Below are 27,891 nucleotides of genomic sequence, written 5' to 3' on the forward strand. Positions count from 1 at the left end.
GAGCTCTTCTGATTTACCTGAGCTAAGGATGTGACCCTGATAATACAGCTGGGAGGAAAAATTCAGTGAATAGTAAATATGTGGGAAAACACATTTTTTCAGAGCATCAAAGCTATTCACAAATTCTGGGTGAATTTAGCAAATAGTTTCAGCTGGAAAAAGTGGAAAAATTGTTTGGAAATGTTTAAATGTTTTGTTTTCACTTTTCTGAAACAAAATGTTTTGACATTTCATTTTGAAATGACAGATTTCAGAGTAGCAGCCATTTTAGTCTGTATCCACAAAAAGAACAGGAGTACTTGTGGCACCTTAGAGACTAACAAATTTATTAGCGCATTGGGTTACAGCCCACTTCATCAGATGCATAGAATGGAACTTACAGTAAGAAGATATATATATATACGTACAAAGAAGGTGGAAGTTGCCACACAAACTGTAAGAGGCTAAAAGAAAAGGAGTACTTGTGGCACCTTAGAGACTAACCAATTTATTTGAGCATGAGCTTTCGTGAGCTACAGCTCACTTCATCGGATGCTGTAGCTCACGAAAGCTTATGCTCAAAGAAATTTGTTAGTCTCTAAGGTGCCACAAGTTCTCCTTTTCTTTTTGCGGATACAGACTAACAGGGCTGCTACTCTGAAACCTGTAATTAATTAAGATGAGCTATTATCAGCAGGAGAAAAAAACTTTTGTAGTGATAATCAAGATGGCCCATTTAGACAGTACAAGAAGACAGTACAAGAAGCTCACGAAAGCTTATGCTCTAATAAATTGGTTAGTCTCTAAGGTGCCACAAGTCCTCCTTTTCTTTTTGCGAATACAGACTAACACGGCTGTTACTCTGAAACCTCTTTTGGAAGTTTGTATGGCAACTTCCACCTCCTCTGTATGTATGTATATCTATCTCTTCTTACTATATGTTCTATTCTGTGCATCCAATGAAGTGGGCTGTAGTCCACGAAAGCTTATGCTCTAATAAATTTCTTAGTTTCTAAGGTGCCACAAGTACTTCTGTTCATTTTGATATGGTGTTTCATTTCATTTTTTAAAAGGGTGAAAAACACCTGAAACAAAACGAAAAGCAAAATAAAATCTCTTTTGGGTTGAACAACATGTTTCATTCAACTTGAAATTTCTTTCTTTCTTTTAGTGAGGAAAAAATGAAAAAAAATCAGTGTTGGTTCAAACAGAACTGAAAAACTCATTATTTGCTTAACCTATCTAATACTGTTTTGATATGGTTGGGGAGAGGGGCTGCTGAAAGTCAAAGACACACTAAAAATGAAGCATTCATAATTTTGTTGTGATTCTGTGGGGTTGTTAGAGGTCTTAGTTCCCCACTGGAATTATAGAGTATAAAAAATACTGTGCAGACAAGAAAGCTGAGATTCCGTTGGAAGGGATCTACTAAAATCTCACACCCCACTGAGTCAGTAATTAATCTTTGTTTCAGCATGGTGTTAGGTGCCACTGAACTGCTGCAGTACAGTTTTAATAGGAGATATAAAGCCAAGGTCCTGATCACCAAGGGTCATTAAAGATTCCAAGACACTTTCATAAGAGTAGGTGTTGATTCTGGTCCAGTTGTCTGACCAAATTTCAACATGGGTCATTTATTCTGCCTGTCAAAATATGGATATCCGTTTCAGTTGGTTACGGTATTTCCCCACATAGTCTCTCTATGAACAATCTTCTATAAGCTGCTATGAATACTATAGATGCCTACCTTTGTATTCATATAGCTGTAAAATAACATGAGAAACTTACGAGGGAGCAGAGTGCAGATCAGAAGGAAAGAAGCAGACCGTGGCTATTTCTGGACCTGTAATCAGAGCTGAATGAATAATGGGGTTTTTTTTTGGTTTGTGGGGGCCGAACCGAAAATCCGAAAATAATCCATTTCAATTCAAACCAAAATATTTCTTCCTGAAAGATTTCATTGAAACAAAAACTCCAAAAAAAAAAAAAAAAAAAAAGTCATTTCAAGTCAACTCAAAATGATTGGAGGCGGGAGGAGGGTCATTTCACATTAGCCATTTGGGGTGTTTTTTGGTGTTTTTTTTTTTTTTAAATTGGCCAATGTTTATTTGAAACATCATTTCAAATCGAAAAGTCGAAATGAAACGTTCCAACTCTTTCCAAACTAAATGATTTTAGACTCTTTCACTGAATTCAACGACTAGGCTTCAGGAACCAAATAATGCTTTTTTTTTTTTTTCAATACAAAACTTGGGTGTCAAAAAAATTTCATCCCGCTCTAGCTGTAATTCTTAACAGTTGCAGCTTCATTGGGGGCAGCAGCAATGGAAACTACTGCTGAGACAAAGATCATATGATTTTGCCATTTTATCATCTAGAGCCCGAGTTCCTGAGAGACTTGTCTGCTTTATAGGTTCCACTGGTGGTATCATTGCTGGAGCTGAACCCACTGGGAACCATAGATCTGATAAATCCTCGTGTAGATGAGGCCCTAGTGATTGGATGAATCCATGTCCCTCAAGCAACAGGTGTGACTTTTCACAGCTGATCCCTGCCTTCCCATTGTAGCAGAGAGACCAGGTGGTCCCATTCTGCCCCCTAATAACCTCCAGAAGGTGAGACCAACATTTGGATATTTTATACTGTAACAGATGCTCTGGAAACAAGCAACCAGCATCTTTTTTCTTGTCTGTTTCCTTCCTCACATCTTCCTTCTGAAGGCCAATGGTCAAATTCTGCATCCGAGAACTCAACTAACTTCTAAACATGTCAGTTTGTGACCGTCAGTCTCCAGGTCCCCAGTGTGCATTGCTCCCAGATGCAGGTCTCCTTCATTGATGATGATAATGATATTTTCTGCTGATGGAACATTTTCATTTTAGAGTTTGAAGGAGTTTTACAAAGATGAATAAACATTTTTATCCCCATTTTACAGATGCAGAAACTGAAGCCCACGTAGTCAAAGTAACTTGTCCAAGCTCACAGAATGAGTCAGTGGCAGAGCTGGGAATCTAAACCATCTCTCCAGAATCACAGCCCCGTGCACTAACCGCTTGACCACAGTGCTCATGATCTTTGTCATCACACTGATGCTGATCTGAGAGGCAAGAAACTTGGGTTCTGTTCCCACCTAGTCTATTGACCTACTGTGTGACTTTGAGTAAGTCACTTCACCTTTCTGGGCTTTAGTTTTCCCAACTATAAAATAAGGAGCAAGATAACTTTACCTCTCTTAGCAAAGTACTTTGAGATCTACTGATGAAAAGTACTCTGTTGAGAACTAAGTGTTATTATTTATTATTCTATTGCAGTGGAAATTTAACTTTTTGAAATGGTTTATTCCTTTAAAAGATATTTGACTTGCTCAAATTTCTCTATATGTTTGGTTTAATGTTTAGAAAATATATTCCTGTTACGTGTCTGTTTCCTTAACAGACTACTTTGTCTCAAGTCAGATGAACTCTGTTTTGTTTAACTGACACAATAAATCACATAGCAAGAGACTTGAAAAAAGCAACACTAATAGCCCTCACCTAGAGTTGGCATTTTTTTCCTCTTCCAACATTTTAAATGCTGATATATCAGAGTATAAAACACTAAAGAGAGACCTGATCTTTGTTGCCAAGACAATTAAAATGAAGAGCAAATGATATAATAATGGATGAATATGTTACTGTGGGAGCAACTGTGTTAGACCCTTACAGTAATGAAATTTACTATTTGATAGAGCAGAGTGAATACTATAAAAGGAATTTTGCAAATATTCATTCAGATTCAGTTGAGTCATTCAGTTTTAATGACTTCATTGCTACTAAGTGAGTGCCCTTTTATGTTTCCTCTCCCTGAATATTCTAGCCACAGAGTTTACAATACAAATGTTTGTGGGAACAGAAATTTTGCAGAATATTCATAAAAAGCACATTTCAAATTCATGATCATATTTGCACTGGAAACCTGATTCTGGCCCTGATTCAGGAAAGGAGCCTTAATCAGGCAAGCACTTGTGCTTATCTTTAAGCTTGTACTTAAGTCCCACTCACTTTTGCTACCATTGAAGACAACGGGAGTTTTGCCACTGATGTCAATGACAGCAGGTTTGAGCAGTTTCTTCAGCGAGCTCCAGATGATATTCCAATCCCTTATTTGTCGACTTCTGAATTTAAACAAAGTTCTAGATAAAGCTGTCAGCAGGCATCAGACATCTCTGGTGGTCATCCTTGGTTCCATCATGATCTCGCCAACTGGCCACTTAGGAATGTTGAGGGAGGTATCATTTCTCACCCAACATGGCTACTCTGCCCCTTTGCTGTTATATATGGAAGAGACAGGTTTGTACAAGATTTGTTGCAGTTGTATAACAGTGGCAATATCAATTATATAAATGGTCGGATTCAATCACACAGCATCACAGATGGGAAATCAGTTCTAGCTTCAGTGAGATTCCTCGTTGTGCCTCTGAGTAGTACACCATAAAACACATAGTCCAGGGCAGCAAAATGGACTATGGTGGTTTTAAGCAGCCCCTGGAATAATTTTAACAGCCCCCAAGACCTGTCTAAATTATGGCACTAACACTGCATTGCTGAAAGCCCCTTCCTCATGCCATCAGCCCTGCCCTTCACACATCCCCTACACCCAGGCATGCAAAGGGGATCCTCAGAAGGTAGCCTTATGACTGTTTTCTGCAGTGTTTGCACCAGGTGAATTCTTGATCCAAACTTTTAGAGCCCTTTTCTGCTGTTCCTACCCCTTTTCCTGGTGTAAAGGAGCTGGATGCGAGAATCTCACATGTGAATTCTACCTCAAGAAGGGGCTGGTTGACCATAAATGAACACGGTAAACATTGCTGAGGGGCCTCCCCCTCACAATCTGCTATGGTGGAGCCTGGCTGAGCCTGAGAGCTCTGGCTGGGCTTCACGCGCACTCAGCAGGTCCATTGGGATTTGCCATTAAAATGGAAAAACAGGTCACTAATAGAAATGCCATTGCTGTGTAAATACCTGCAGCCCAATCCTTTCTACTCACCATTAGAGCTAGGCAATAAAAGATTTTGCTTTTATGGCATTTGCAAAAAAAAATTAAAAAAAAAATTTCAAGCTGACCTGAAACTGAAGTTTTTTGAAACATTCAGAGAATCAAAAAGTTGGGAGAAAAAATGGTTTGAGGTAAAAAAACAAATATTTTGGTCAACCCTAAACTAAATGCTTCATTTTGGTTTCTAGCTTTTAAAAATGTTTTAAATCTAATTGAAGACAATTTCAAAATGAAGAGTTGTTTTGAACAGAAAAATTGAAACATTTGGTTTCAAAAGTGTCAGAACAAACATTTTGATGTTGGGGAGTTTTCTGTTTGGTTTGGTTTTGCTTTTGTTTTTCTTTTGACCAAAACAATTAGCGAACACAATACGAATTGGCAAATATTTCAGTGTAGTTGAATCTACAAATAAATATGTTTCTGATAAAGATCCATCTGGTTCTTTAAGGAGAATCTCATCTGACCGGGCTTCAGTACTCAGTACTTCAGTACTCCTCAAGCTTTCCACTAGTTGGTGGAGACAAACAGATAACCACTGATCAGCACATCTCTGGTTGAGATCCAACTGGATTTGCTAGGACAGAATGGGACAGAGACTGCTGTGCAGTCTGGCGCTATCTAACACTCCCCAAAGCAGGTGGTTCACCAGCTAACTACATGGGCCACTTGCACCTGTTTGCACCTCTTCTTCATACTCTCATGGCTGTTTTATTCTAAATAACTTTTGTTGAGCCCATTGAGCTCTGGCATAGAAATGCCAACTCCTCCGCCTTCCCTTTTATATGAGAGAGACAGAGAGTACTCTGCTGGCACAGACAGTGTAGCTGGCTTTTAGATCATGTTTCACATGACAGTGCCCTCCTCTGGAAGCTGTTAGGATAAGAGTGAATGCCTGTTGTGCCACACAGAGGTGCTAGTGAATTGATGAGCCTGTAAAGAGATTCGTAGGCTGATTGGGGAGTGCATTGTTAATGCTATTAAATATTACTTAGACTACAGCAAGCTGCATGTTCAACAGTTTAAATTTTAATTGCTTGCTGATGCAGACACAAGACTGAATATATGTAAATCCTATTGAAAGCTAATATCATTTTGGCTGCTCAGATGGATTAGAAGCCGCTACAATTAGTAGCATGTGCAGCTAACGATATTAGTGGAGAATCCATCATACAGTGGCGTGGGGTGCATTTAAATTTGAACACAAGTGATTTGCCTCTTTTTTTCTGCTGTAGGGGTGTTGCCAACCAGATTATGTACAACCTATACCATATTCTTTAGGGGAGGGCCAGGAGCTGGCAGAAAATGTGACTGACTTACTATAACTTTGAGTGTTTCTCCCCTTTCTGATTATGTTCATGGTTTATGATTCCAGCCGAGAAGCAACTGCCTCATCCATTTTTTCCCCTGCCCTGCTCTTTTCCTGTGACATGGCAATGTTTGTTTGGGGGGTGAAGGCAGAAAGAGAAAGGGGAAAAAAAGAAACTTCTCTCTTGTGGCTAATGCACAGTCATTTCAAAACTCATGCCCTATAAAACCTTTATATCGTGTGTTTGTTACATATAAAAAACTACATTAAAAATGTTAAGGTTTCAAAGTCAAACATTCAAAAGTTAGGAAATGCAGGAATTGTCTGTGCAAAATGCTATGTTTACTGTACACTATTCAAACATTAATGAAATAAACATTAATTAATGTATTTTCACAACTTCCTTGCCAGGATATTGATATATTATTATCCTCATTTTACAAATGGGGAATGGAGGCAAAAAGAGATTAAGGTCAAAAGTGGCCACTGATACTGGGTGTCAAGACACCTAGGACGGATTTTTATATAATTAGCATTATATAGCACTTTATATGTTCAAAGCACAGCTCTCAGTGACTTCAATTGCAATTGTGAGTGCTCAGAGCTTCTACAAATCAGACCCCAGCATCTCAAGTCCAGCACCCAGAAAATGAGGAACATGAAATTAGTGACTACCTGCTAAAAGTTGGTTTAAGTGACTTTCCCAGTATCACACAAGAATTCTGTGGCAGAGGTAGAATATAATTATTCTGGACAACATTCAAGTGCCTTAACTATGAGTCCATTCTTTCTCTTCCTGCAATCCCTTGCCTCATTCACTACATGTCTTCCAACTTCTGTGACAAATGAGGCAGGGGTCCTACAGACAACAGCTTCTGTCACTTTGCAGTCCTGATTGATCCACAGAGCAGGTCCAGTCTGTGCACTGAATGAGGCAGTCCTGTGGAAAAAAATAGTAAGGGATCCTATAATTAATGACTGTATCAGTGGAAACACACAAGGGGTCTGATTTGCTCAGGCAGCCTTAATGTTAGCATTTCCTCATTTTTGAGTGCTTGACTTAACAACTGAAATGTTCTTTTAACATAGTTTTTTATGTGTGACTTCCTAGATTTTTCTGGTAGCAGTAATAGGTTGTCATCCCCCATGGTGACCAGCTCTAGAGGGGAATGAGAGAGAGACTTTGCCAATGGGCTTCACAGCTTTTACTGACAGCAGAGGAATGCTGAGACTCAGGAATTCAGAGTTCAGTTCCAGGTTCTGGAAGGGAGTGTGCTCTTGTGGCCACAGATCTTCTGCCCTGTTCTCTCAAACCTGTCCCCTCCAGCCTGTCCTGGCCTCAGTCCTCTTCTTTCTTTCACTGTCCCCAGCTCCTCATCTTAGTCTACTTGCCTAGGAAGCCTCAGTCTCCACTATACTGGGCTTTTTATCCTAGTCTTAGTCTTCTTGCCTACCCAGTCCCAGTCTTCCCCCCACACCTCTTGTCCCAGTAATCTCTTTGTCTAGTCAGTCACAGTTCTCCCACTCTCACCCTGGCTCTTACAATCTGTCTCTTCCCCAGCTGCAAGTTTCCAGTCTACTTCCTTTGCCATATTCCCAGACCTCTCTTTTGTCCCATCTGCATTCCAGTCAGGCAGTTTCCTTCTCCATGCCGCCTGGCTGACAACAGGGTGAGCATTGAGGACACAGGAGAGACAGTCCCTCTGCTTTCAGTTCCTTTCCCTGGCACCACAGCAGCCTGGAGCAGCAATTTCAGTGAAGACAAGGCCTAAGGTTTGACACCTAAAAGTATATTTTGGCCTGTGAGTAATTGGCCTGATTTTCAGAATTGCTCAGCACCCATAGCTTTTACTTATATCAGTGACCCAGAACCTCAGTAAATCAGGCCACCTATTTAGATGCCTAACTCAAGCTACCTTACTTCAGGCCCCCAATTTTGAAAATTTTGGCGTAGGTGTTTAAAGCTAAGCAAGCAAAACTGAAGACCCCCTCAACATCAGAGGCGGTTTTAGAAAAGTATTGCCAATCTGTATATGCAAATGATATTTGCATGCATGCAAATCTAAGAGAGATTTTATGCCAAAATTTTGCACACGCAAAACTAGAGTGACAAATGGAAAGGCTGCTTTGGGGCTTGAACAAATCAGTTAACTTTACTTCAATTATAAGCTCTTTTGGGCAGTAGGCCATCTTGTTGTTCTGTGTTTGTACAACACCTCACACAGTGGGGTCCTATTCTAAGACTGGGGCTCCTAGGCACTATGGAAATACTATAATTAATAATAATAATAATAACTTAGAGGTTTTAAGAGTTCTTAGCCACAGCACCAATATTCCTAGAAATAGCCATCTCTTGAGACAGGTGGCTGACAAATGGCTGGCTCATGACAGCATACCACATATGTCACAAAAGGGGCATAGACAATACTGTTCAGTTGCTTCTTATTTCAAGTGATTTCTTCATTGCAGAGAACCACATTTATCTTCATTCTATGCAGGTCTCCTGTTTTCCCATTTTTCTGTTGCTTAAATAATTGGCTTAAGAAATAGTGGATAATGAAACTGTAATAGTCACATTATATATATTTTAAATGATCTCAAATCATTTCAGGCTTCCTCCTTCACTCTTTTCTATTGTGTCCTTTATTGTGTGAATTCATTTGACACATGGTCCCTGGTAAGTTTTGTGCAGCATGAGAACTGTTACTATAACAGTTTCTAAAAAGGAGGGGCGAAATCATGACCTCGCTGAAGTCAATAGTTGACTTCCTTTGCCATTGATTTCAATGTGTCCACAGTTTCTCTCTTGGTTTTTTATTGTGGTTCAGAGAGGTGTTAGGTGACTTCAGTACCATGAAAGGTGCCTGCTTGACAAATCTGGCAGGAAGTCTTCTGCTTTGTACACATGTAACTCAAAGCCAAAATACATTTTTTTTCTGATTAGCCCACCCCTTCTAGGCTAGAACTTCAGCATGTGCCCTAGAGGTAAAAGTCTCCATTGACCTGCTATATTGTTTTTAATTATGCTTTGCAGGTGTTTTCTTTTTTACTGAGTGGTCCTTGAAGATCATTTTTCAAAGCAACTAATGGAAGTCCTGCAGCTAACTCCCCAGGCACCATTTTGTAAATCCCTGTGCACAGGTAAATCCATATACTGTACATTGCTAAATCACACCTACTGCTTTTTAAAATGTAGCTTTAAGCTGCAGTGCCATTCCATTAGTTTCATTATGTCTGAATTATAGGTGCAGCAGTGGGACCATGTGTAGCCATCCAAGCTAGTGGGACAAACACCAGGAAGAATATACAAGCCATGAAAGTACATCTGGGGAAAGGAGAACCCACTGGTTTTTCCTGCTTGAAAAAGGCTTTTAGACAATGCTGTTATGAAATATTGCTGCCCTATTATTTAAGATCCTTTTAAGGAGCAGTCTTCTTCCACATCCCCACCTCAGAAATGTTAATCTTATCACAGGTATCAATCGTTTGGGTAAAAGAAGAGAAACTGCTCCTTAAAAGGATTTTAAATAATGTCATTAAGAAATATAGCAGCATTTTTCCCCAAATGAAAGTACAAGCCAAGAGTGTACTAAGGGGAAGGGATCTTTTTAAAAAGTCTTTAAATAATGTTACTATACTTCTTGGCAATACTCTTTAAAGCCATTTAAAAAGCAGCTCTACTCTGGACAGCTTGACAGCTCAGTTAGTTGTGTGTGACTGTAACACACATGCCCAGGAGAACTGAAGAACTTGTGAATGATGCTTGCACTTCAGGCTGGTTCGATTTGGGAGCACTATGACTACATAGTTTTATGTCTTCAAGGGTGGGGAATGGTTTTTTAGCCAAGCACCGTACAAGTTGAGTCGCTTCCCAAAGGTGGTGAGATTGGGTCTTCTGTCATCAGATGCTCATATGAGTGCTAGTGGGGCTACTTTGCAGAGGTTTGTGAAGCCACATTGCTTGGTTTGAGATTTTGTTACAAAATAGAAATTTGGTTGAGGTTTGCCAAAAGATTAGTCAAGTTCAATCAAGCCAAACTTCAAGTGCGGATTTTTTAAAATGTGGGTCATTCAAATTCAAACTCCAAACTAAAGCAAAACTCATGGTGCAAATGCCCCATGAAGAACGAAAAGGTTTCAGCAAACCCCTGTGAACCAAAACTGCAGAGTGTCACAGAGCTATAGCCACTCAGGGCAATTCTACACTCCAGTTAAACACCTGCAGCTGGCCTGTGTCAGATGACTTGGGCTCATGGGGCTTGGGCTATAGGGCTGTTTAACTGCAGTGTAGGTGTTTTGTCTCGGGCTGCAGCCCAGTCTCCAGGACCTTCCCACCTTGTGGGATCCCAGTGCCCAGGCTCCAGCCTGAGCCTGAATGTCTACGCTGCAATTAAATAGTCCCATAGCTCGAGCCCCACAAACCTGATTCAACTGACATGGGCCAGCTGCAGATGTTTAATTGCAGTGTAGACATACCCTTGGAAGATCCAGGATCAGAATTTGGATCTGTGCATGCTTCTTCACTGGATACCATACCTGCATTAGAGTACTGTCACTTTGAATTTATCATATGCAAAATGTTGGCCCATCAGTAGGAACTCAATACCTGATTATCCCACCCCCAGCAGAGTAAAAGGGTGTAATTTACACCAGTGCCTACAAAGAGCCCAAAGTACTCAACAGTCAGCACAATAATGCACCCCCTCCTCCTTCTGAACACAGTACTGTGGGCAGGACCGGCTCTAGGCACCAGCAAAGCAAGCATGTGCTTGGGGCGACACATTTCCAGGGGTGGCACCAGACTTTTTTTCCCCCCCGGTCCCGCTCAGTCAACCAATGAGCCCCTGCGTGGGGCAGGGCGGCGGGCTCAGTGTGGGGAGGGGGCGGACCAGGGGCGCCCGCCCAGCACCAAACCACCCGGGGCAGCGGGTCCCTTACCGGCCGCGGTTCCTGCCTCAATTCTGGGCTCTGCTCGGCTCCGGCTCCAGCTTCTCTGCCACTCGTGACACGTGTGGCAGGGGCGGTCGGGGGGGAGGAGCCGCATCGCCCCACTCCCCCGGCGGCACGGGGCCAGGGCAGGGACCGCCCCCGGGCCGGGACCCCTGCACTGAGCCCAGCATCCCACTCCACACAGGGGCTCATTGGTTGACTGAGGCGGGCCGGGGGGGAAAAAAGGATGGCTGGAATGCCTCCCCTGGAAATGTGCCGCCCCAAGCACGTGCTTGCTTTGCTGGTGCCTAGAGCCGGTCCTGACCTCACCACCAGGGGAGCGGGGCGATGCGGCTCCTCCCCCCCGTCCGCCCCGCCACACATGTCACAAGCGGCAGAGGAGCCGGAGCTGAGCAGAGTGTAGCCCGGGATCAGGGCAGGACCCGCGGCTGGTAAGGGACCTGCTGCCCCGGGCGGCTTGGTGCTGGGCAGATGCCCCAGTCCACCCCTTCCCCGCGCTGAGCCCACCACCCCGCCCCACGCAGGGGCTCATTGGTTTACTGAGTGGACCGGGGGGAAAAAAAGGACCCACCCCCCTAGCCGCTCTGTCGGTTACTGTCCCCTCTGCAAGGGTGGGTCCGCATCTGAGATCAGGCTGGGGGCCCACGGGCGGGATGTACAGCCCCGAGCACTGCACTCCAAATACTGCTATAGCATTATGCATTCTTTTAACATTACCAGTATCAGTGGCTTCTGGTGAGAGCAGTTTCTCAAAACTGAAATTACTAAAAAATTATTTGAGGTCAGCTATGTCTCAAAATCGTTTGTCAGGACTCGCATTAATTTCAATTGAAAGTACCAATGAAAAAAATTTAGATTTCACTGAATTATTGAAAGACTACGCAAGTATAAAAACCAGAAAAATTCAGTTCATATAAATTCTTTTAATTTATGAAAAACTGGGGCACCGGAAGACACTAATGTTTTTCATTACAGTGTATAGTTGAACCCAAATTGTTTGTAATTGTGATTTTGTTAAAATTAAATGAATACACTAGTAGGAAATTGTTTTATTTCACTAACTACAAATTCTCTGTTTTCATTTTTTAAAATTTTAAACAGTAAAAAAAAAATAATAATAAAAAAACCAAAACCTTGCAAAGTGCAAATATGTGTAAAAGCCAAAAAAGAAGGGGGAGCAGCCAAATTTTTTTTTGCTTTGGGGGGCAAAAAACCTAGAGCTGGCCCTGACTGTGTGGAGAGCATTGCACCAGCTATGCACAGTTAACAATCGCGGTCAGAATAAGGGCTATGGCCTGAGTAAATAGAGAGGGTGGGTGGCTGAAAGGAGCTTCTCTGAAGGTCCCAGACCAAACGTATGTAATCACAGTGACTAAAGGCAATCATAGTGTCAAACTGCCCCAGCCATCTTTAAACTACCATAAACCCCATAGTCACAGTAGGAAGGGGAGTTCACAGAGTCTGGTTCATGGTTGTATGTGTTCATGAGTATTGATGGCCTGTGGTCATATTGGATCATCTTGTGTGATGGGACATGATCCCGGGAGGAGAATGGGGACAAGGGAATTAATTTATCTTAAGAAATCCATGTCCCCAAGAGGCCTTGAGTCAGCCAGTCAAAAACAGTAACGCCTGACCTGCCTTGGTGTGTTGGTATACACCATATGTCTTCTATAAGCACTCCTATTTAGTGTCCCAGTTTAGGGACCATCGTAGAATGTCCCTTGCATTATTACTTGGCTTTGGAAGCATGAATACATAATGCCAAATACACATTCAGGGCCAATTCTTGTACAATCCCTGTTGACCTTCCAGTGGAACACTGGCAATTGGAAAAACACCAGTGCTAGCAGCAAAGAAGCAGAAGGACTTAGGAACAACATGATTAAATATGTCATCTGTGTATTTTTCATTAGTTCCTTTGCTTGTTTGCTAGTAACTCAGACCATTATGTGTCCTGATCATTATTGTTTTTGTAGTTGTTAATTTTTAATGAGCTGAAACAGAAAAAGCTCTTGTTCATCACTCATATGACCAGAATGTGAGACAATTTTTTCCATCTACTCTCAATTATTTCAGGAGAGTTTGGCAAACATCCCACAGCCAACAAGGACAACTTAATCTTTCATCTCTCAGCTGCACAACTTCTCATTAAGATGTGAAAAGATTTAGTGTAAAATCTGGGGTTGGGGTATAATATTTGTGTAATATTCTACTCCCTTATTTCTAAAATCATAAATTCCTAGATTCTAAGCCCAGAAGGGACCATTATAGTCACCTTGTCTGACCTCCTGCATAACACAGACCATAATAGTTTAATGTTTAAACTTGTTTTGCTGACCAAACTTGTATATACCTAGAGTTTTATGACAGGTTTCAGAGTAACAGCCATGTTAGTCTGTATTCGCAAAAAAAGAAAAGGAGTACTTGTGGCACCTTAGAGATTAACCAATTTATTTGAGCATGAGCTTTCATCCGATGAAGTGAGCTGTAGCTCACGAAAGCTCATGCTCAAATAAATTGGTTAGTCTCTAAGGTGCCACAAGTACTCCTTTTCTTTTTTCTAGAGTTTTATGTCAACCAGTAATAATTCAAGTGGCTGAAACCCATAAATATTATATCAAACCACCTGTTTTGTGCTGAAAAGCATACATTTTAAGGAAGGTTACTCCTATCATAGCAGCTTGAAAGATACAGATTTGAAGTTGCGACTATTGCAGAGAGCAAATCTATGGTTTCGTGTTTGATAAGATTCACACTGAAACCTGATTTGTTGCAGATCAATATTGTGTTTCTCCATAGACAAAGATCAAGTGTGTATTTTCAGTCTGGATCACTTAGATTTGTCTCCATGACAAAGCACAGTTTGTGTGATTCACCATGTCAAAGCCGCCATCTTGGTGTGTCACAAAGGGAATGCCCTTGCAGATAGGTTACAGGAGCAAAGTATATGCTTAAAGGTGAAGCCCATAGAAAAGAGCCTTACATGTACATAGCAATATACACCACATTATAGCTTAAAGATTCATCTGAATAGCTGAAAAGTAATTTTTAAATATTACTGATGTCCCATGGCATCTGATTGAGGATGTGTTGAGTGTCTCTAAGGAAAGGATTCTGTCTCAGCATCTCTGGTTTAAACAAAGATAAAAAGGAAAGGCCATAGGAGTCTCAGGCTAAGCAGCTATCTCTGTGATACCAGTCTTATATGTGCTGGTTGTGGTTTCATAGTCTGTTGTTCATATTAGAATCTTGCATGTGTGTTCAGCAGTTAAGTACAGATCCACCACATAAAAATTACAAGTTGTTTCTTGATGATTAACATACCAGTTTGAACTATTCCAAATGCTGCTGTCTTGCCTGATAAAAAAGAATAATACATGGGGTGTGAATGTGTGACGAGCAAGGGGGGAAGGGAGAGAGAGACAAGAATGTAAGCCCAGCGTCAGGTTTCTGAGAACGGAACAGCTTTCAAAAAAAATCTTTTTTTTTCCTTCCCCCTCCAGATGTTTGTGAGCCGGATGCTTGCCGTGATCTGCAAACTTTGTTTTACTGGAGTGCTTTGAGGGCTGCCCAGGATAGGAGAACAGAAAAGATTTCACCAATGAACCAGAACATAAACACTTTGCTGTCTCATAAGACATTCTGGTAAGAGTGCCTTTTCAAATCAGCCAACAAAGGAGGTGGGAAGGGTTTCAAGATCCCCACAGATTACAGGATCCTGTAGCAGAATAAAGCAATTTATAAATTCTTGTCCAGCCATTTTTCAAATCCATTTCTTGCATACCATGCTAGCCTTTGCATGTTCTGTTCCCCTGCTCTCAAGCGCAACGCATGCCTTCTTATTCCACTGATGAGCAGAGTGTCTAGATTCATAGAGCTGGTGGCATGTTCTTTTTCCGTGCACATATATGGACATACACAAACTCACTATCTCTCAGAGGCAGATAAGTAGTCAGACATGGAATGCATCACACATGTTAAACCTAATATCTCGTATATTCAGATTTTCACAAAGACAAACATGCATGCTATGTAAGTGAAATACAGTAATAAAATGGAGATTATCTTAAGTGTGTGACGTATAACATTAGATTCTGACACACAATGAGACATAGTGGGTCTCCTATACTGAAAAACAAACAAACAAAAAACCCCACAGCAACAAGTCTCTGGGTCAACAGACTCGAGCTCACAGGTCTCGTGTTACAGCACCAAAACCAGCAGTGTAGTTGCTGGACGTCCATCTCTGAAACCTGGGGGAGGCAGGCTTCAGAGCCTAAGCTCTAGCCCAAGCAGCAACCTCTACATACATTGCTCTTGTTGCCCTATGAGCCCAAGTCTGCAGAGTCAGGTTCGGAGACTTGCCTCCTCGACTGTTTTGTTTTTCCCTCAATGTTCACATACCCTATATTTCTCCTCTCACCTTTTAGAGAGACATGGTGGGTGAGGTAATATTTTTTATTGGACCAACTTCTGTTGGTAAGAGAGACCAAGCTTTTGAGTTCACAGAGCTCTTCTTCAGGTCTTGAAAAGGTACTAAAGAGTGTCACAGTTAAATACAAGATCAAATAGATAGTTTAGCATAAGTAGTTAGCACAGATTCTAAAGAACCAGTCAAGGTGAAGTGGCCTATTAATACCCTTATGGCCATAAGACAATATGGAGGGTTAGTGGGTTGTAATAAACCATAAATACCGTGTCTTTCAGACCATAATTTTTAGTGTCTTGCAGAGTAATGAATTTAAGCTCGCAAACTTGTCTTCTGAAGGTGTTGTGGAGGTTTCCTCTGAAGAGGAGAACTGATAGGTTAGCTATAGAGCAGAGGTGGGCAAACTACGGCCCGTGGGCCGGATGTGCCAGACCCTCCTGCCCAGCTCCTGAGCTCCTGGCCCAGGAGGCAAGTCCCCAGCCCTTCCCCTGCTGTTCCCCATCCCCTGCAGCCTCGGTGCACCACGCCGCCAGCGCAACATTCTGGGCGGCCGGGCAGCGCAGTTGCAGAGCCACGGCCTGACCCGGTGCTCTGGGCGGCACGGCTGTAGTGCCGCCAGCCACCAGTGCTCCAGGCAGCGCGGTAAGGGGGTGGGGGAGGTTGAATACAGGGCAGAGGAGTTCAGGGGCAGTGGGCAGGGGGCAGGGGTGTGGATAGGGGTCGGGGCGGTTAGAGGGTGGGGAACAGGGGGCAGGAATCTCGGGGGGGCAGGGTTGGGTGGGGCATCAGGGAGCAGTCAGGGGCACGGGTTCCGGGGGCGGTCAGGGGACAGGGAGCAGGGGGTGGTGGATGGGGCAGGAATCCTGGGGTGAGAAAGGGGGCGGGGTTGGATAGGAGGCAGGGGCCGGGCCACGCCTGGCTGTTTGGGGGGACACAGCCTCCCCTAACTGGCCCTCCATACAATCTCTGAAACCTGATGTCGCCCTCAGGCCAAAAAGTTTGCCTGCCCCTGCTATAGAGTGATTGCTTTGTGAAAAGTGTTCACCCACAGAAGATATAGTGGTGTTGTCTTTCATTATTTTCTTATGTGAGGTCATTGGAGAGTGTAATGATTGTCTGGTTTCACCCATATAATCGTTCTCGGGGGGATGATGGGGTGTTCACTCCACACTTGTCCTGAAAGGGCTAATGAAGACTAAGAAAAGGGCTAAGTAACTCAACAGGCCACAGCTGAGAGGAATCATGTGGCGAAGTAATTCCCGGACTGAGTGAGGAAGTACAATTAGGGAGGAACGAGCTTGGCTGGAGCTATAAAGGCAACAAATTGGCAGCAGAAGGAGGCTATTAGAAAAGTCTACAGTCATTCCCTGGGAGAAGGGAGGTTTGTTAGGGCTGGCAAACCCAGGGAAGGGGAAAGCCAGGAAGGTAGGACAGGGGTCCGGGAAAGGCAGTAAGGTCTAGATTAAGGAAACAGACCTTGACTGCTGGTTAGAGGGTCCCTGAACCCAGAGTAGAAGGTGGGCCCAGGTTCCCTTGCCAGTCACTGGTCTATCTATTGGTCTGTTAATCCTTTCCTGATGAGTGGCATGCAATGATAATTTGTTACTGTGAAACCCATAATGACTTTTAATTGTGGCTCCTAATGTCACACACTGTCATTTAAATCTCAATGCCTGTCACTTCCTTGTTCTAGCCCTGAGAAAATACAGCCTTTCCCCCCTTCAAACAGCTGCATTAGCACATAGTTTATGCCTGCCTAGGATGGGCTAAGTGAGTCAGAAAATGCTGGCTTCTGGAATTATCTGCTGTGATTTAGCCAGGGCGAAAAAACATAACCTATTTGTTACTATTATTCTCATGCTCTAAATATAAAAGATGTACTGTCATTTTAAATGTGCCAAATTACGTTTGTTTTGTTTGTTTTGTTTGTTTTGTTTTGTTTTAAAGTACTCTAGTATGTGGCTCTTGCTCTGTTTTCGAGATTGAGACAAAACATGGTTTAAGCAATTACCAGTGTGGTTGCTTTCATGTCCAAGGTTGCAATTCTGGCTCCATTGAAGCCCATAGGAGTTTTACCTTTGAGTTCAGTGGAGTCAGGGTGTCACCCCTGGAACTTCTAAATAACCATATTTTTTCCTACCATTTTGTAGAAGGTAAAGGTTACCTGGAGGATCACACCAGTAAGACAACAAATAATGTTAGTGATGTTCTTATTCAAGAAATTTACTTCAAATTAAAGCACTTGAACACTCAGCTAATTTCCAAATTTCAATGTAAGTCACGTATGTAAACTGCCTAGTACACAAGCTTACAAGCAAAAGGTTGAATCAGAAAAATACCCCTTAGTATAAATGAAAACCTGCCCCAGGAACCGGGGACCTCTGGATCTTAAAACATAAGTCTGTACAACTTGAGCTAAACAACAGTAGCAGATTAATAAACCTTTTGCATGATTCAGTCAGTGGAGTGGGACAAAACACACTGGCCAATGTATTTATGTGTGGTTAGCTATCTCTGCTGTTAACCAGGCAAGAATGCCCATAGCAAAGGAATAAGCAGGAGATGGACATGACAGGAAACTGCAAGTTTGTGATTTTGTTCCACTTACTGCTTTGATTTTTCTAAACCCAAAGCTGAAAGTTATAAATGTTCATAATAACAGTCATGAATAATAATACAAGAGAGAATATAGGTTAAGATTTTCAACTGAGCCTAAAGGAGTTAGGCACTCAACACCCATTGAACTACAAAGGGAGCTAAGTGCCTGATTCCCATAGGCTTCTTTGAAAATCTCAATCTTATTCTAGCAAATAAGTGTCTTCCCAAAATACTAGGATTCATGAAAGTCTCTAATCTGTATAAGTCATTGTTTCGTTTTTAAATTGCGCTTGCACCCTAATTGATTTTATCCTCCTTGCTTAATTTTCACCATTATCATTAATTGTCATCATTGGACAGAGAATGGTATCAGCACAACTGTTTGTACAAGCTATTGTCAAATTCTTTTATGGCCTTATTATAGAAGTATAAAACCTTCTTCCGCCACTGAGCTATCAAAGACACACTATCTGTCAACATGTCATCCAGAACAAAGAGACATTCTCGTCTAGCAACTCTGCAAGCTCTTGACTATTGGAGAACCCCAGCAGCTTGTATGCTTTATTAAAAATCTTATATCCTCACTGCATCCCTAATGCAACCCTTTTGGTGCATTCCCATACACAGTACTAGGCACTTGCGTTGTGTAGGTTACTGTACTGCATGCCTTTTGTTTTGTTGAAAATACTATAGTTTGTATTACTGGGGATGAGAATAGGAAAGGGCAAGAGGGATGTATCATATTGTGAGGAGCTATTGTACTTAAAAACCATGGTGCTTTCTAAGCTATGATGACATTGCAGTCTGCTTTATGTGGAGGTGGTTTCTAAATAGGGTGGCAGAAGATGAAAAGGGTTGGTTTTCCCATTACCAGCAACGTTCATCCTTCCCGCTCTTTTGCAGAGACTTAGGTTTTATGTCCACTCACCGTCATCTTTACCAACACCTAGCAATTAAGGTAACCCACTGAAGGCAGGTCTTTGTCCCATTTAGTTCTGTGGGAAAGGTATGCATCAGCGAGAACTGTTCATGCTCCCTGTGAGCCACATTGTGTCTGGCTGCTCCATAGATGTGCAAGAGAATGAGATGGTAGAAGAAGTCTTTCCACCTTGTGCCGCCTACACAGTAACTGGACACCATCGTGGTTGCTGCAGGTTAGTGGAGGTTCAGCACAGGGACCCAAAGAAGAGTAGAAATGGGTGTGCTCTCCAGCATGTTCAGGAGCTCCAGAATGGATTATGCAGCCCCACCCTCAGGCACAATCCCTCCAGGCCATCCCACTGGGCAGTGTGATTCTGCACCTTTTCCTGTACGTGTGCCAGTAATTAAAGGCCACCCTTGAGCCCTATAACAACAATGGCATGTGTCATAAGTATAAAGGGAAGGGTAACCACTTTTCTGTATACAGTGCTATAAAATCCCTCCTGGCCAGAGGCAAAATCCTTTTACCTGTAACGGGTTAAGAAGCTAAGGTAACCTCACTGGCACCTGACCCAAAATGACCAATGAGGGGACAAGATACTTTCAAATCTGGAGGCGGGGGGAAAGACTTTTGTCTGTCTGTGTGATACCTTTGCCGGGAACAGATCAAGGATGCAAGCCCTTCAACTCCTGTAAAGTTAGTAAGTAATCTAGCTAGAAAATGCATTAAGTTTTCTTTGTTTTGGCTTGTAAATTCACTGTGCTGGAGGGAATGTGTATTCCTGTTTTTGTGTCTTTTTGTAACTTAAGGTTTTGTCTAGAGGGATTCTCTATGTTCTGAGTCTGACTGCCTGTGAGATTATCTTCCATTCTGATTTCACAGAGTTCTTCTCTTATTTTTGTTGTTGTTCTTCTTCTAATAAAGTTCTGATTTTTAAGAATCTGATTGGGTTTTTTTGAGGAAATAGGAACTCCAAGTGGTCCTTTCCCTGTTCTTTGTCTAAAACACTTGGTGGTGGCAGCGTTTTACCTAATCCAAGAGCAAAGACTTTGTACCTTGGGGAAGTTTTAACCTAAGCTGGTACAAATAAGCTTAGGGGGGGTCTTTCATGCAGGTCTCCACATCTGTACCCTAGAGTTCAGAGTGGGGAAGGAACCTTGACAGCATGGCTTCTTCCTGAAATTTGTTTGCCATGGGGTTGGGTGGAGGCCATGGGGGTGGACGTGGTAGCAGGATATAGATCCTTTTAGCTCTAGAACATCAATTCAGATTCAGTGTGGAAAATTCTTGACACTAGATGGCTGTTTGGTATGCCATGTGTGAAATGAGTTGTCAGGGTTCCCTCCCCACTCTGAATTCTAGGGTACAGATGTGGGGACCTGCATGAAAGACCCCCTAAGTTTATTTCTACCAGCTTAGGTTAAAACTTCCCCAAGGCACAAATTCTTTGCTTTTTGCAGATACAGACTAACACGGCTGCTACTCTAAACAAAGAATCAGGGAAAGGACTACTTCGAGTTCCTCTTCCCCCAAAATATCCCCCCAAGCCCTTGCACCCTCTTTCCTGGGTAGGCTTGAGAATAATATCCTAATGAATTTGTTACAAAGTGATCACAGACCCAAACCCCTGGGTCTTAGGACAATAGAAAAATCAGTCAGGTTCTTAAAAGAAGGATTTTATTTTAAAAAAAGGTAAAAATCACCTCTGTAAAATCAGGATGGAAAATAACTTTACAGGGTAACAAAAGATTCAAAAACACAGCAGAACTTCCTCTAGGCTTAGTTTCAAAGTTACAAAAAAACAGGAATAAACCTCCCTCCAGCAAAGGAAAAATTCACAAGCAGAACAAAAGATAATCTAACATGCCTTGCCTGGCTTTTACTTACACTTTTTGTAATATGAGAGACTTTTAGGATGGTTTATAGGAGAAGGAGTTTTCTGACCTGATGCTTCTCTGCTTCCCAAGAGAACACACACAAACAAAGCCTCCCCCTCCCCCAAGGTTTGAAAGTATCTTCTTTCCCCATTGGTCCTTTTGGTCAGGTGCCAACCAGGTTATTTGAGCTTCTTACCCACTTACAGCTAAGGAGGAATTCTAGGCTACCCTTAGCTGTATGGTTATGACATGAGTCTAGTCTCAGCCTGGACCCCAGAAGATAAGTGACTGGAAGTGTCATTAACTAGCAGTCCCATTGATAAACCCAGGATCCAGTGGGCACAGAACTAATCACTCTCCTAACTAGAGCTGTGAGAATCGCCAGTTTTTTTGTTTGTTTGTTTTCTGGCAGTTCTGGAAAAAAATATATTATTTTGGTCTGACCCAGAACAGATTGTTCACCCCAAAATGAAAGGTTTTGATTTGGGGTCTCTTTTTGCATTGAAAATTGATGGAAACTTAGAAACAAAACCTTTTATTTTTAAAAAATTGTGTTTTCGGAGAGAGGGGGTTGGCCGAAACAATTCAGTCAATTCGACATGAATTCACAAAACATTTCCATTGACCCAAAGCAGCCTTTTTCTTTGAAAAACTTCACCCAGCTCTTCCTCTGAGTCCTAGAGGCAGATTCTCCCAGTCAGTCCTGAGGCACGTTGGCAGTGCAGCATAGACATGCTTCCACAGCAGCTGCATATACTGTACCTGTTCAGGGATAAACTGAGGACTTCAATCACCGGTGCTGTTAATCAGGCATCCCTCATGAGTTCTGAGGCGTTTATTTTTTTATTCTGAATACCCTGCAATGCAGCCTGATAGCACGGCTAGTACTACCTCATGTCATGCCTTCGATATACTTCCCACAGCAGCTGATGGGGCCACTTTAAATAAAACGTTTCGGAGGTTGCCCTCAGCCCTGCTCTGGATGCACCGAGCACAGCAGCCTGTAACCAAGCTGCTCTGTACTGCAGTGAGAGAAAGAAAGAATTGTACATTTTTGGGAGGGGGTGGGAGGATTAAATTGGCAGCCAGAAAAGATGCTATATGTTAGTTTCTGTGATCTAAAATGCCCCAGTAGAGATCAATGCAACATCTGCCCTGCTTGTCTTGTGCATGCCTACATATTCATGCACAGCTTTCTGAACCCTCAAGAGACGCTTGAGCATATAGGAAGAAGAGTTCCAATGAGCTGCAGGAGCTTTAGCTGATGGGAGATGAAACCTTCTTTCACTGCTATACTTTTGTCTTCAAAGACCTTTCCAGCATTTGAAAAAAGCGCATCTTTTATCTGCCCTAACCTGTTTCCAGCAAGGTGGGGAGAGCAAGCAGGAAGTTACTGACAGTAAACCCTCACAAAGAGGGTGTGTATCTGTGGATTAGCACATCTTTGTACAGGCACATCTTGTACATTGTCTAAGGCTGTGCACATCTTTGTACATTGTCTAAGGCTGTGTAAGTAAATCAGGCTCTCAGGAACAAACTGCAGTTTTAGCAGGATGTGGACAGCAGTGTGGTGGGTAGAGGAGGGGGAGTGGTTCCTAAAACACAGTGTGGAATGTTTTCTAAAAATCTTGGGCCAGATCCTCAGCCCTGCTCTGGCTGTGTTGTATTATTTCAGAGACACAAAGCAATGCTAAAGCCAGTTTAACAAAAGGAAATCACTGGGGGATGTAGAACCGCTGTAGCAGTCATTCCTATGTCTCCCAGCCCACTTCCCAGCACAGAGAGTGTTACCCAGGGGTGTCTATCTCCCCAGGCACCCCTGAACTGCCAGCATAGTCCCTTAGCAGTATGAGCAAACCAGGGATAAGGTAGAGCAAACCAGAGCCTTCTTCAATTTACCCTAAGGCTGCCCCAGGGACAAGGGAATGTGAAGGTAGTTCCGGGTCAGCTTTGCCCTCTCCCTCCATTCTTGCAGTAGGTGCAGCTTGGCCCATAGGCTGATATATGGATAGACTGTACCACCTCTTGAAACCTAAGGGTTACTGACATTAAGGCAGTGACTAGCCTGGCCCATATCCGATATATGGCCCATATCTGATATATGGATAGCCGGGCCCATATCTGATATATGGATAGCTTGGCCCATATCTGATAGATCTGGCCCATAGTCTGATATATGGATAGACTGTACCAGCCTCTTGAAACCTGAGGGTTACTGACATTAAGGCTGTGACTAGCCTACAACACCTTGTTCTGTCCCTTTCTTTCGAAAGGAGCCACCAAATCACCCCTATCCTCAACACATGTTGTTGTCATTGAACCCCACTGTGCTCTAGAGAGTTGTCTACACTGAGGCTTTAGCCACTGGCTTAGTTGCACAGGTTCTGCACCATGCCAAACTCCTACAGTAGACACACTGCTCCAGTGTAAAAAAAGTGACTTATGCCAGTCCACTTGCTCCAGTTTGCAGCACATCCACAGTAGGGGTTTGCACCAGCACGGCTGCATTGCTGGTGATGTCCTGATGGCTGAAGCTGCTCTGTTGACTTGCCCAGTAAAGTGAGTCACTTTCCATTGGTCTGAATGGAGATAACACTAATTCTATTAGGAATATGTGGCTGAATTCACTCTTGGGACTTTTCTGCCATTCATAAACAACTCTAGCTGCACACTGGCAGAACTCCATCAGTGAATGGCAACCACTTATCCTGTGTATACTTTTACATGTAAAATTCCAGTGATTAAGTCACTTAACCTTTCAGTCCTCATTGTGGTTCAGGGTTTTTGGATGAAATATTTAAAATAGAGGATTAAAGAAAACAGGCTGGAGGGGACCAGCTCATTTTTGTCTTTTTAAAAGCCCACTTCATCAGAAACCTTGCTTAAAGTCAATGGAGAATTTCAAAGAAAGGAACAAATAATTGGAGCAGCCAGATGTAGTGAAAGAAAACAAAAGGAAATACCAGAGGGGCCAGTGCCAGTCTGCAGTGTCAAGACTCAAGAATATCATATAAGAAAAAAACTGAGGGCAAAATTCTCTTCTGTTCCATGTGTTGGATCACCCTGGTGTCAAGAGTTGAGTGGGGTATGTGGCATAGACTGGCTTTCTAGGAATTCCCCTTTCAAAAGGTGAATCCTCAGATGGCTTGTTATGACTGTTAGCAGAAATAATGATCTCTACTATGACAGTTCTCCAACAGGAAAAGGGCTACATGTGACAAGAAAATTGCTCATAGTGACTAGCTCGTGCAGGTCTAACTGAGGTGTTTGTAACTCTTTCAGAACACTCTCCCACTCATTCTTCATCTCTGCTGTTGATTCCCACATTTGGATGCATGGAAATCTCCTCGAGACTGAGTGGTGAACGAGTGACTCTTTTAGGCTTTTACTTGATCTTCATTGCCTGAGAAAGGGCATTTTTATCCTTATAAAAGATTGCAAACTGACTGGGCATGCAGTATGGGTTGGAACGGTTTAATTGCCCATGTTCAAAATTGCTCAGTGTCTTGTTCAGTTGTAAAATTTATAGCCATATGCAGGCATATTCTGCTGGGGTGACATTCAGCCCTGTACAAAGGGGCCTAGTTCCAGCTGAAGTCCTCTTTAAGACATATTAGAAGGACTGACACTGGACTTCAGTAGTGCGTACGCATTGTTTTGGCCCTCTGCCAAAGGGTGAATTTTACACTTCAGGCCAGACTTTCAAAAGTTGAGTAACGATTCAGGCACCAAATTGATCAAACCTCCTTGAAATTAGGGACAAAACTTCCATTGACTTCTATAGGTGCTGGGTTGGGGCCTACATGGGAAGATTTTTCCAGGGGGCTCAGCAGAGTCAGGTGCTGAGCTCTTTTGAAAATCTAGCTGTTATTCACATAACATTTACTGTACACTTGACCTCCAGGGGAAAAATGTCCCAAGAACAAATTTATGTGCAATGGCATAGAATCAAAGCTTCAATCTGGAAAGCCCCAACTATCAAAGCATCAATATGTTACACTTTTAATATAAATACATTTTTTTATTGTTAAATGCAATAGCTAGTCATTATAATAAAGCTGGAATGGCAGAAAGGTTTCATGCCACTTTGACATGTTTTGACATATAGCCCAAACTCAGATTTACATAAAATTCTAGTCCTTTAAAAAGTACTCATAATTCTTGCTTAATTTCCACATGTTGAACTACAATTAATGAGAAAACAAAGCAAAGCAAAGGGTCTAATCCCAGATAAAAGTAGAAACAACATGATTAAAGTGCCCTTCTGTTTATTTTGATAAGTGCAGTGGGTTAACATGAGAGCCCCATTGTTGATATTAGCATCACAAGCCAAAGATAAACACCACTTTTCTGCACTTACATCATATTTTCAGGGCATTTTTCTTCCTTAATGAGAATTTTCTTCTCTGAAGGAAAGAAAGGCTTTATCATACATATAATGGCTTCTGATCTTAAGAGTCCTTTTCTGGGTTGGTAGTTTGTTTGTGGGGTTTTTAATTTTTACTTTTGAAAAAATTCACTCATTTTTAAAATTAGCTTTGGATTCCTTTCAATATCCATTTTTGATTCTCATTTACTTTGAGCCTTTATCTGTTTTTTCAATGGTGTTATTTTCTCATTTAGAATAATTTGATTCTTTATATGTATGTTCTTTCTGGTTATGGCTGTTATTTTACACGAAAGCAAAACATTTTAAAATTGAGCCTCTTGCTTCTATAAAGTGCCAGATTTCTTGTGGGCTGAAGCTGATTACAAAGTGCATCCACTAGTTTGTTTGGCTGGTATTTTTTCAAAGTGTATTTTCTTTCATTTTGGTTAGATTCATTATTGGGAGAACCTAGCTGTTTTAACAGTAAAGTAAATATAGTCAGTTGTTTTAGAAAGACTAGAGGATATTGTCCATAGTTTTACCCTGGCTTTGTCCTTCCCCTTACTTCTTTGTGAAGCCTGAGACTGGGAGGTAGGGGAACACCTTCGGGCACTCCCAATATGGATCAAAAAGCTGGAGCTAAAATGTGACTTCCAAAGCTGGGGAAGGATAGTTCATAGAATATTAGGGTTGGTAGGGACCTCAGGAGGTCATCTAGTCCAACCCCCTGCTCAAAGCGGGACCAATCCCCAACAAAATCATCCCAGCCAGGGCTTTGTCAAGCCTGACCTTAAAAACTTCAAAGGAAGGAGATTCCACCACCTCCCTAGGTAACGCATTCCAGTGCTTCACCACCCTCCTTGTGAAAAAGATTTTTCTAATATCCATCCTAAACCTCCCCCACTGCAACTTGAGACTATTCTCCTCGTTCTATCATCTGCTACCACTGAGAACAGTCTAGATCCATCCTCTTTGGAACCCTCTTTCAGGTAGTTGAAAGCAGCTATCAAATCCCCCCTCATTTTTCTCTTCCACAGACTAAACAATCCCAGTTCCCTCAGCCTCTCCTCATAAGTCATGTGTTCCAGTCCCCTAATCATTTTTGTTGCCCTCCGCTGGATGTTTTCCAATTTTTTCACATCCTTCTTGTAGTGTGGGGCCCAAAACTGGACACAGTACTCCAGATGAGGCCTCACCAATGTCGAATAGAGGGGAACGATCACAACCCTCGATCTGCTGGCAATGCCCCTACTTATACATCCCAAAATGCCATTGACCTTCTTGGCAACAAGGGCACACTGTTGACTCATATCCAGCTTCTCGTCCACTGTAACCCCTAGGTCCTTTTCTACAGATTTGCTGCCTAGCCACTCAGTCCCTAGTTTGTAGCGGTACATGGGATTCTGCCGTCCTAAGTGCAGGACTCTGCATGTGTCCTTGCTGAACCTCATCAGATTTGTTTTGGCCCAATCCTCTAATTTGTCTAGGTCCCTCTATATCCTATCCTTACCCTCCAGTGTATCTACCTCTCCTCCCAGTTTAGTGTCATCTGCAAACTTGCTGAGGGTGCAATCCACGCCATCCTCCAGATCATTAATGAAGATATTGAACAAAACCGACCCTTGGGGCACTCCGCTTGATACCGGCTGCCAACTAGATATGGAGCCATTGATCACTACCCGTTGAGCCCGACAATCTAGCCAGCTTTCTATCCACCTTATAGTCCACTCATCCAGCCCATACTTCTTTAACTTGATGGCAAGAATACTGTGGGAGACCATGTCAAAAGCGTTGCTAAAGTCAAGGAATAACATGTCCACTGCTTTCCCCTCATCCACAGAGCCAGTTATCTCGTCATAGAAGGCAATTAAATTAGTCAAGCATGACTTGCCCTTCGTGAATCCATGCTGACTGTTCCTGATCACTTTCCTCTCCTCTAAGTGCTTCAGAATTGATTCCTTGAGGACCTGCTCCATGATTTTTCCAGGGACTGAGGTGAGACTGACTGGCCTGTAGTTCCCAGGATCCTCCTTCTTCCCTTTTTTAAAGATGGGCACTCCATTAGCCTTTTTCCAGTTGTCCGGGACCTCCCCCGATCGCCATGAGTTTTCAAAGGTAATTGCCAATGGCTTAGCAATCACATCCGCCAACTCCTTTAGCACTCTCGGATGCAGTGCATCCAGCCCCATGGACTTGTGCTCGTCCAGCTTTTCTAAATAGTCCCGAACCACTTCTTTCTCCACAGAGGGCTGGTCACCTCCTCCCCATGCTGTGCTGCCTGGGAGTAGTCTGGGAGCTGACCTTGTTCGTGAAGACAGAGGCAAAAAAAGCATTGAGTACATTAGCTTTTTCCACATCCTCTGTCACTAGGTTGACTCCTTCATTCAGTAAGGGGCCCACACTTTCCTTGACTTTCTTCTTGTT

The 27,891-nt window shown here is 42.5% G+C and overlaps 1 long non-coding RNA gene across 1 annotated transcript in view; it reads left to right on the forward strand.

Moving 5' to 3' along the window:
- The window catches only part of LOC140909937 (uncharacterized), a 149,653-nt gene that overhangs the window by 86,926 nt on the left and 34,836 nt on the right, over positions 1–27,891 (forward strand). The window contains exon 3 of the long non-coding RNA XR_012158385.1: positions 14,776–14,917. This is a non-coding gene — a long non-coding RNA (uncharacterized lncRNA). The remainder of the gene's footprint in view (positions 1–14,775; positions 14,918–27,891) is intronic.

Source organism: Lepidochelys kempii, chromosome 4, assembly GCF_965140265.1.
Source record: "Lepidochelys kempii isolate rLepKem1 chromosome 4, rLepKem1.hap2, whole genome shotgun sequence".
Taxonomy (NCBI): Eukaryota; Metazoa; Chordata; order Testudines; family Cheloniidae; genus Lepidochelys; species Lepidochelys kempii.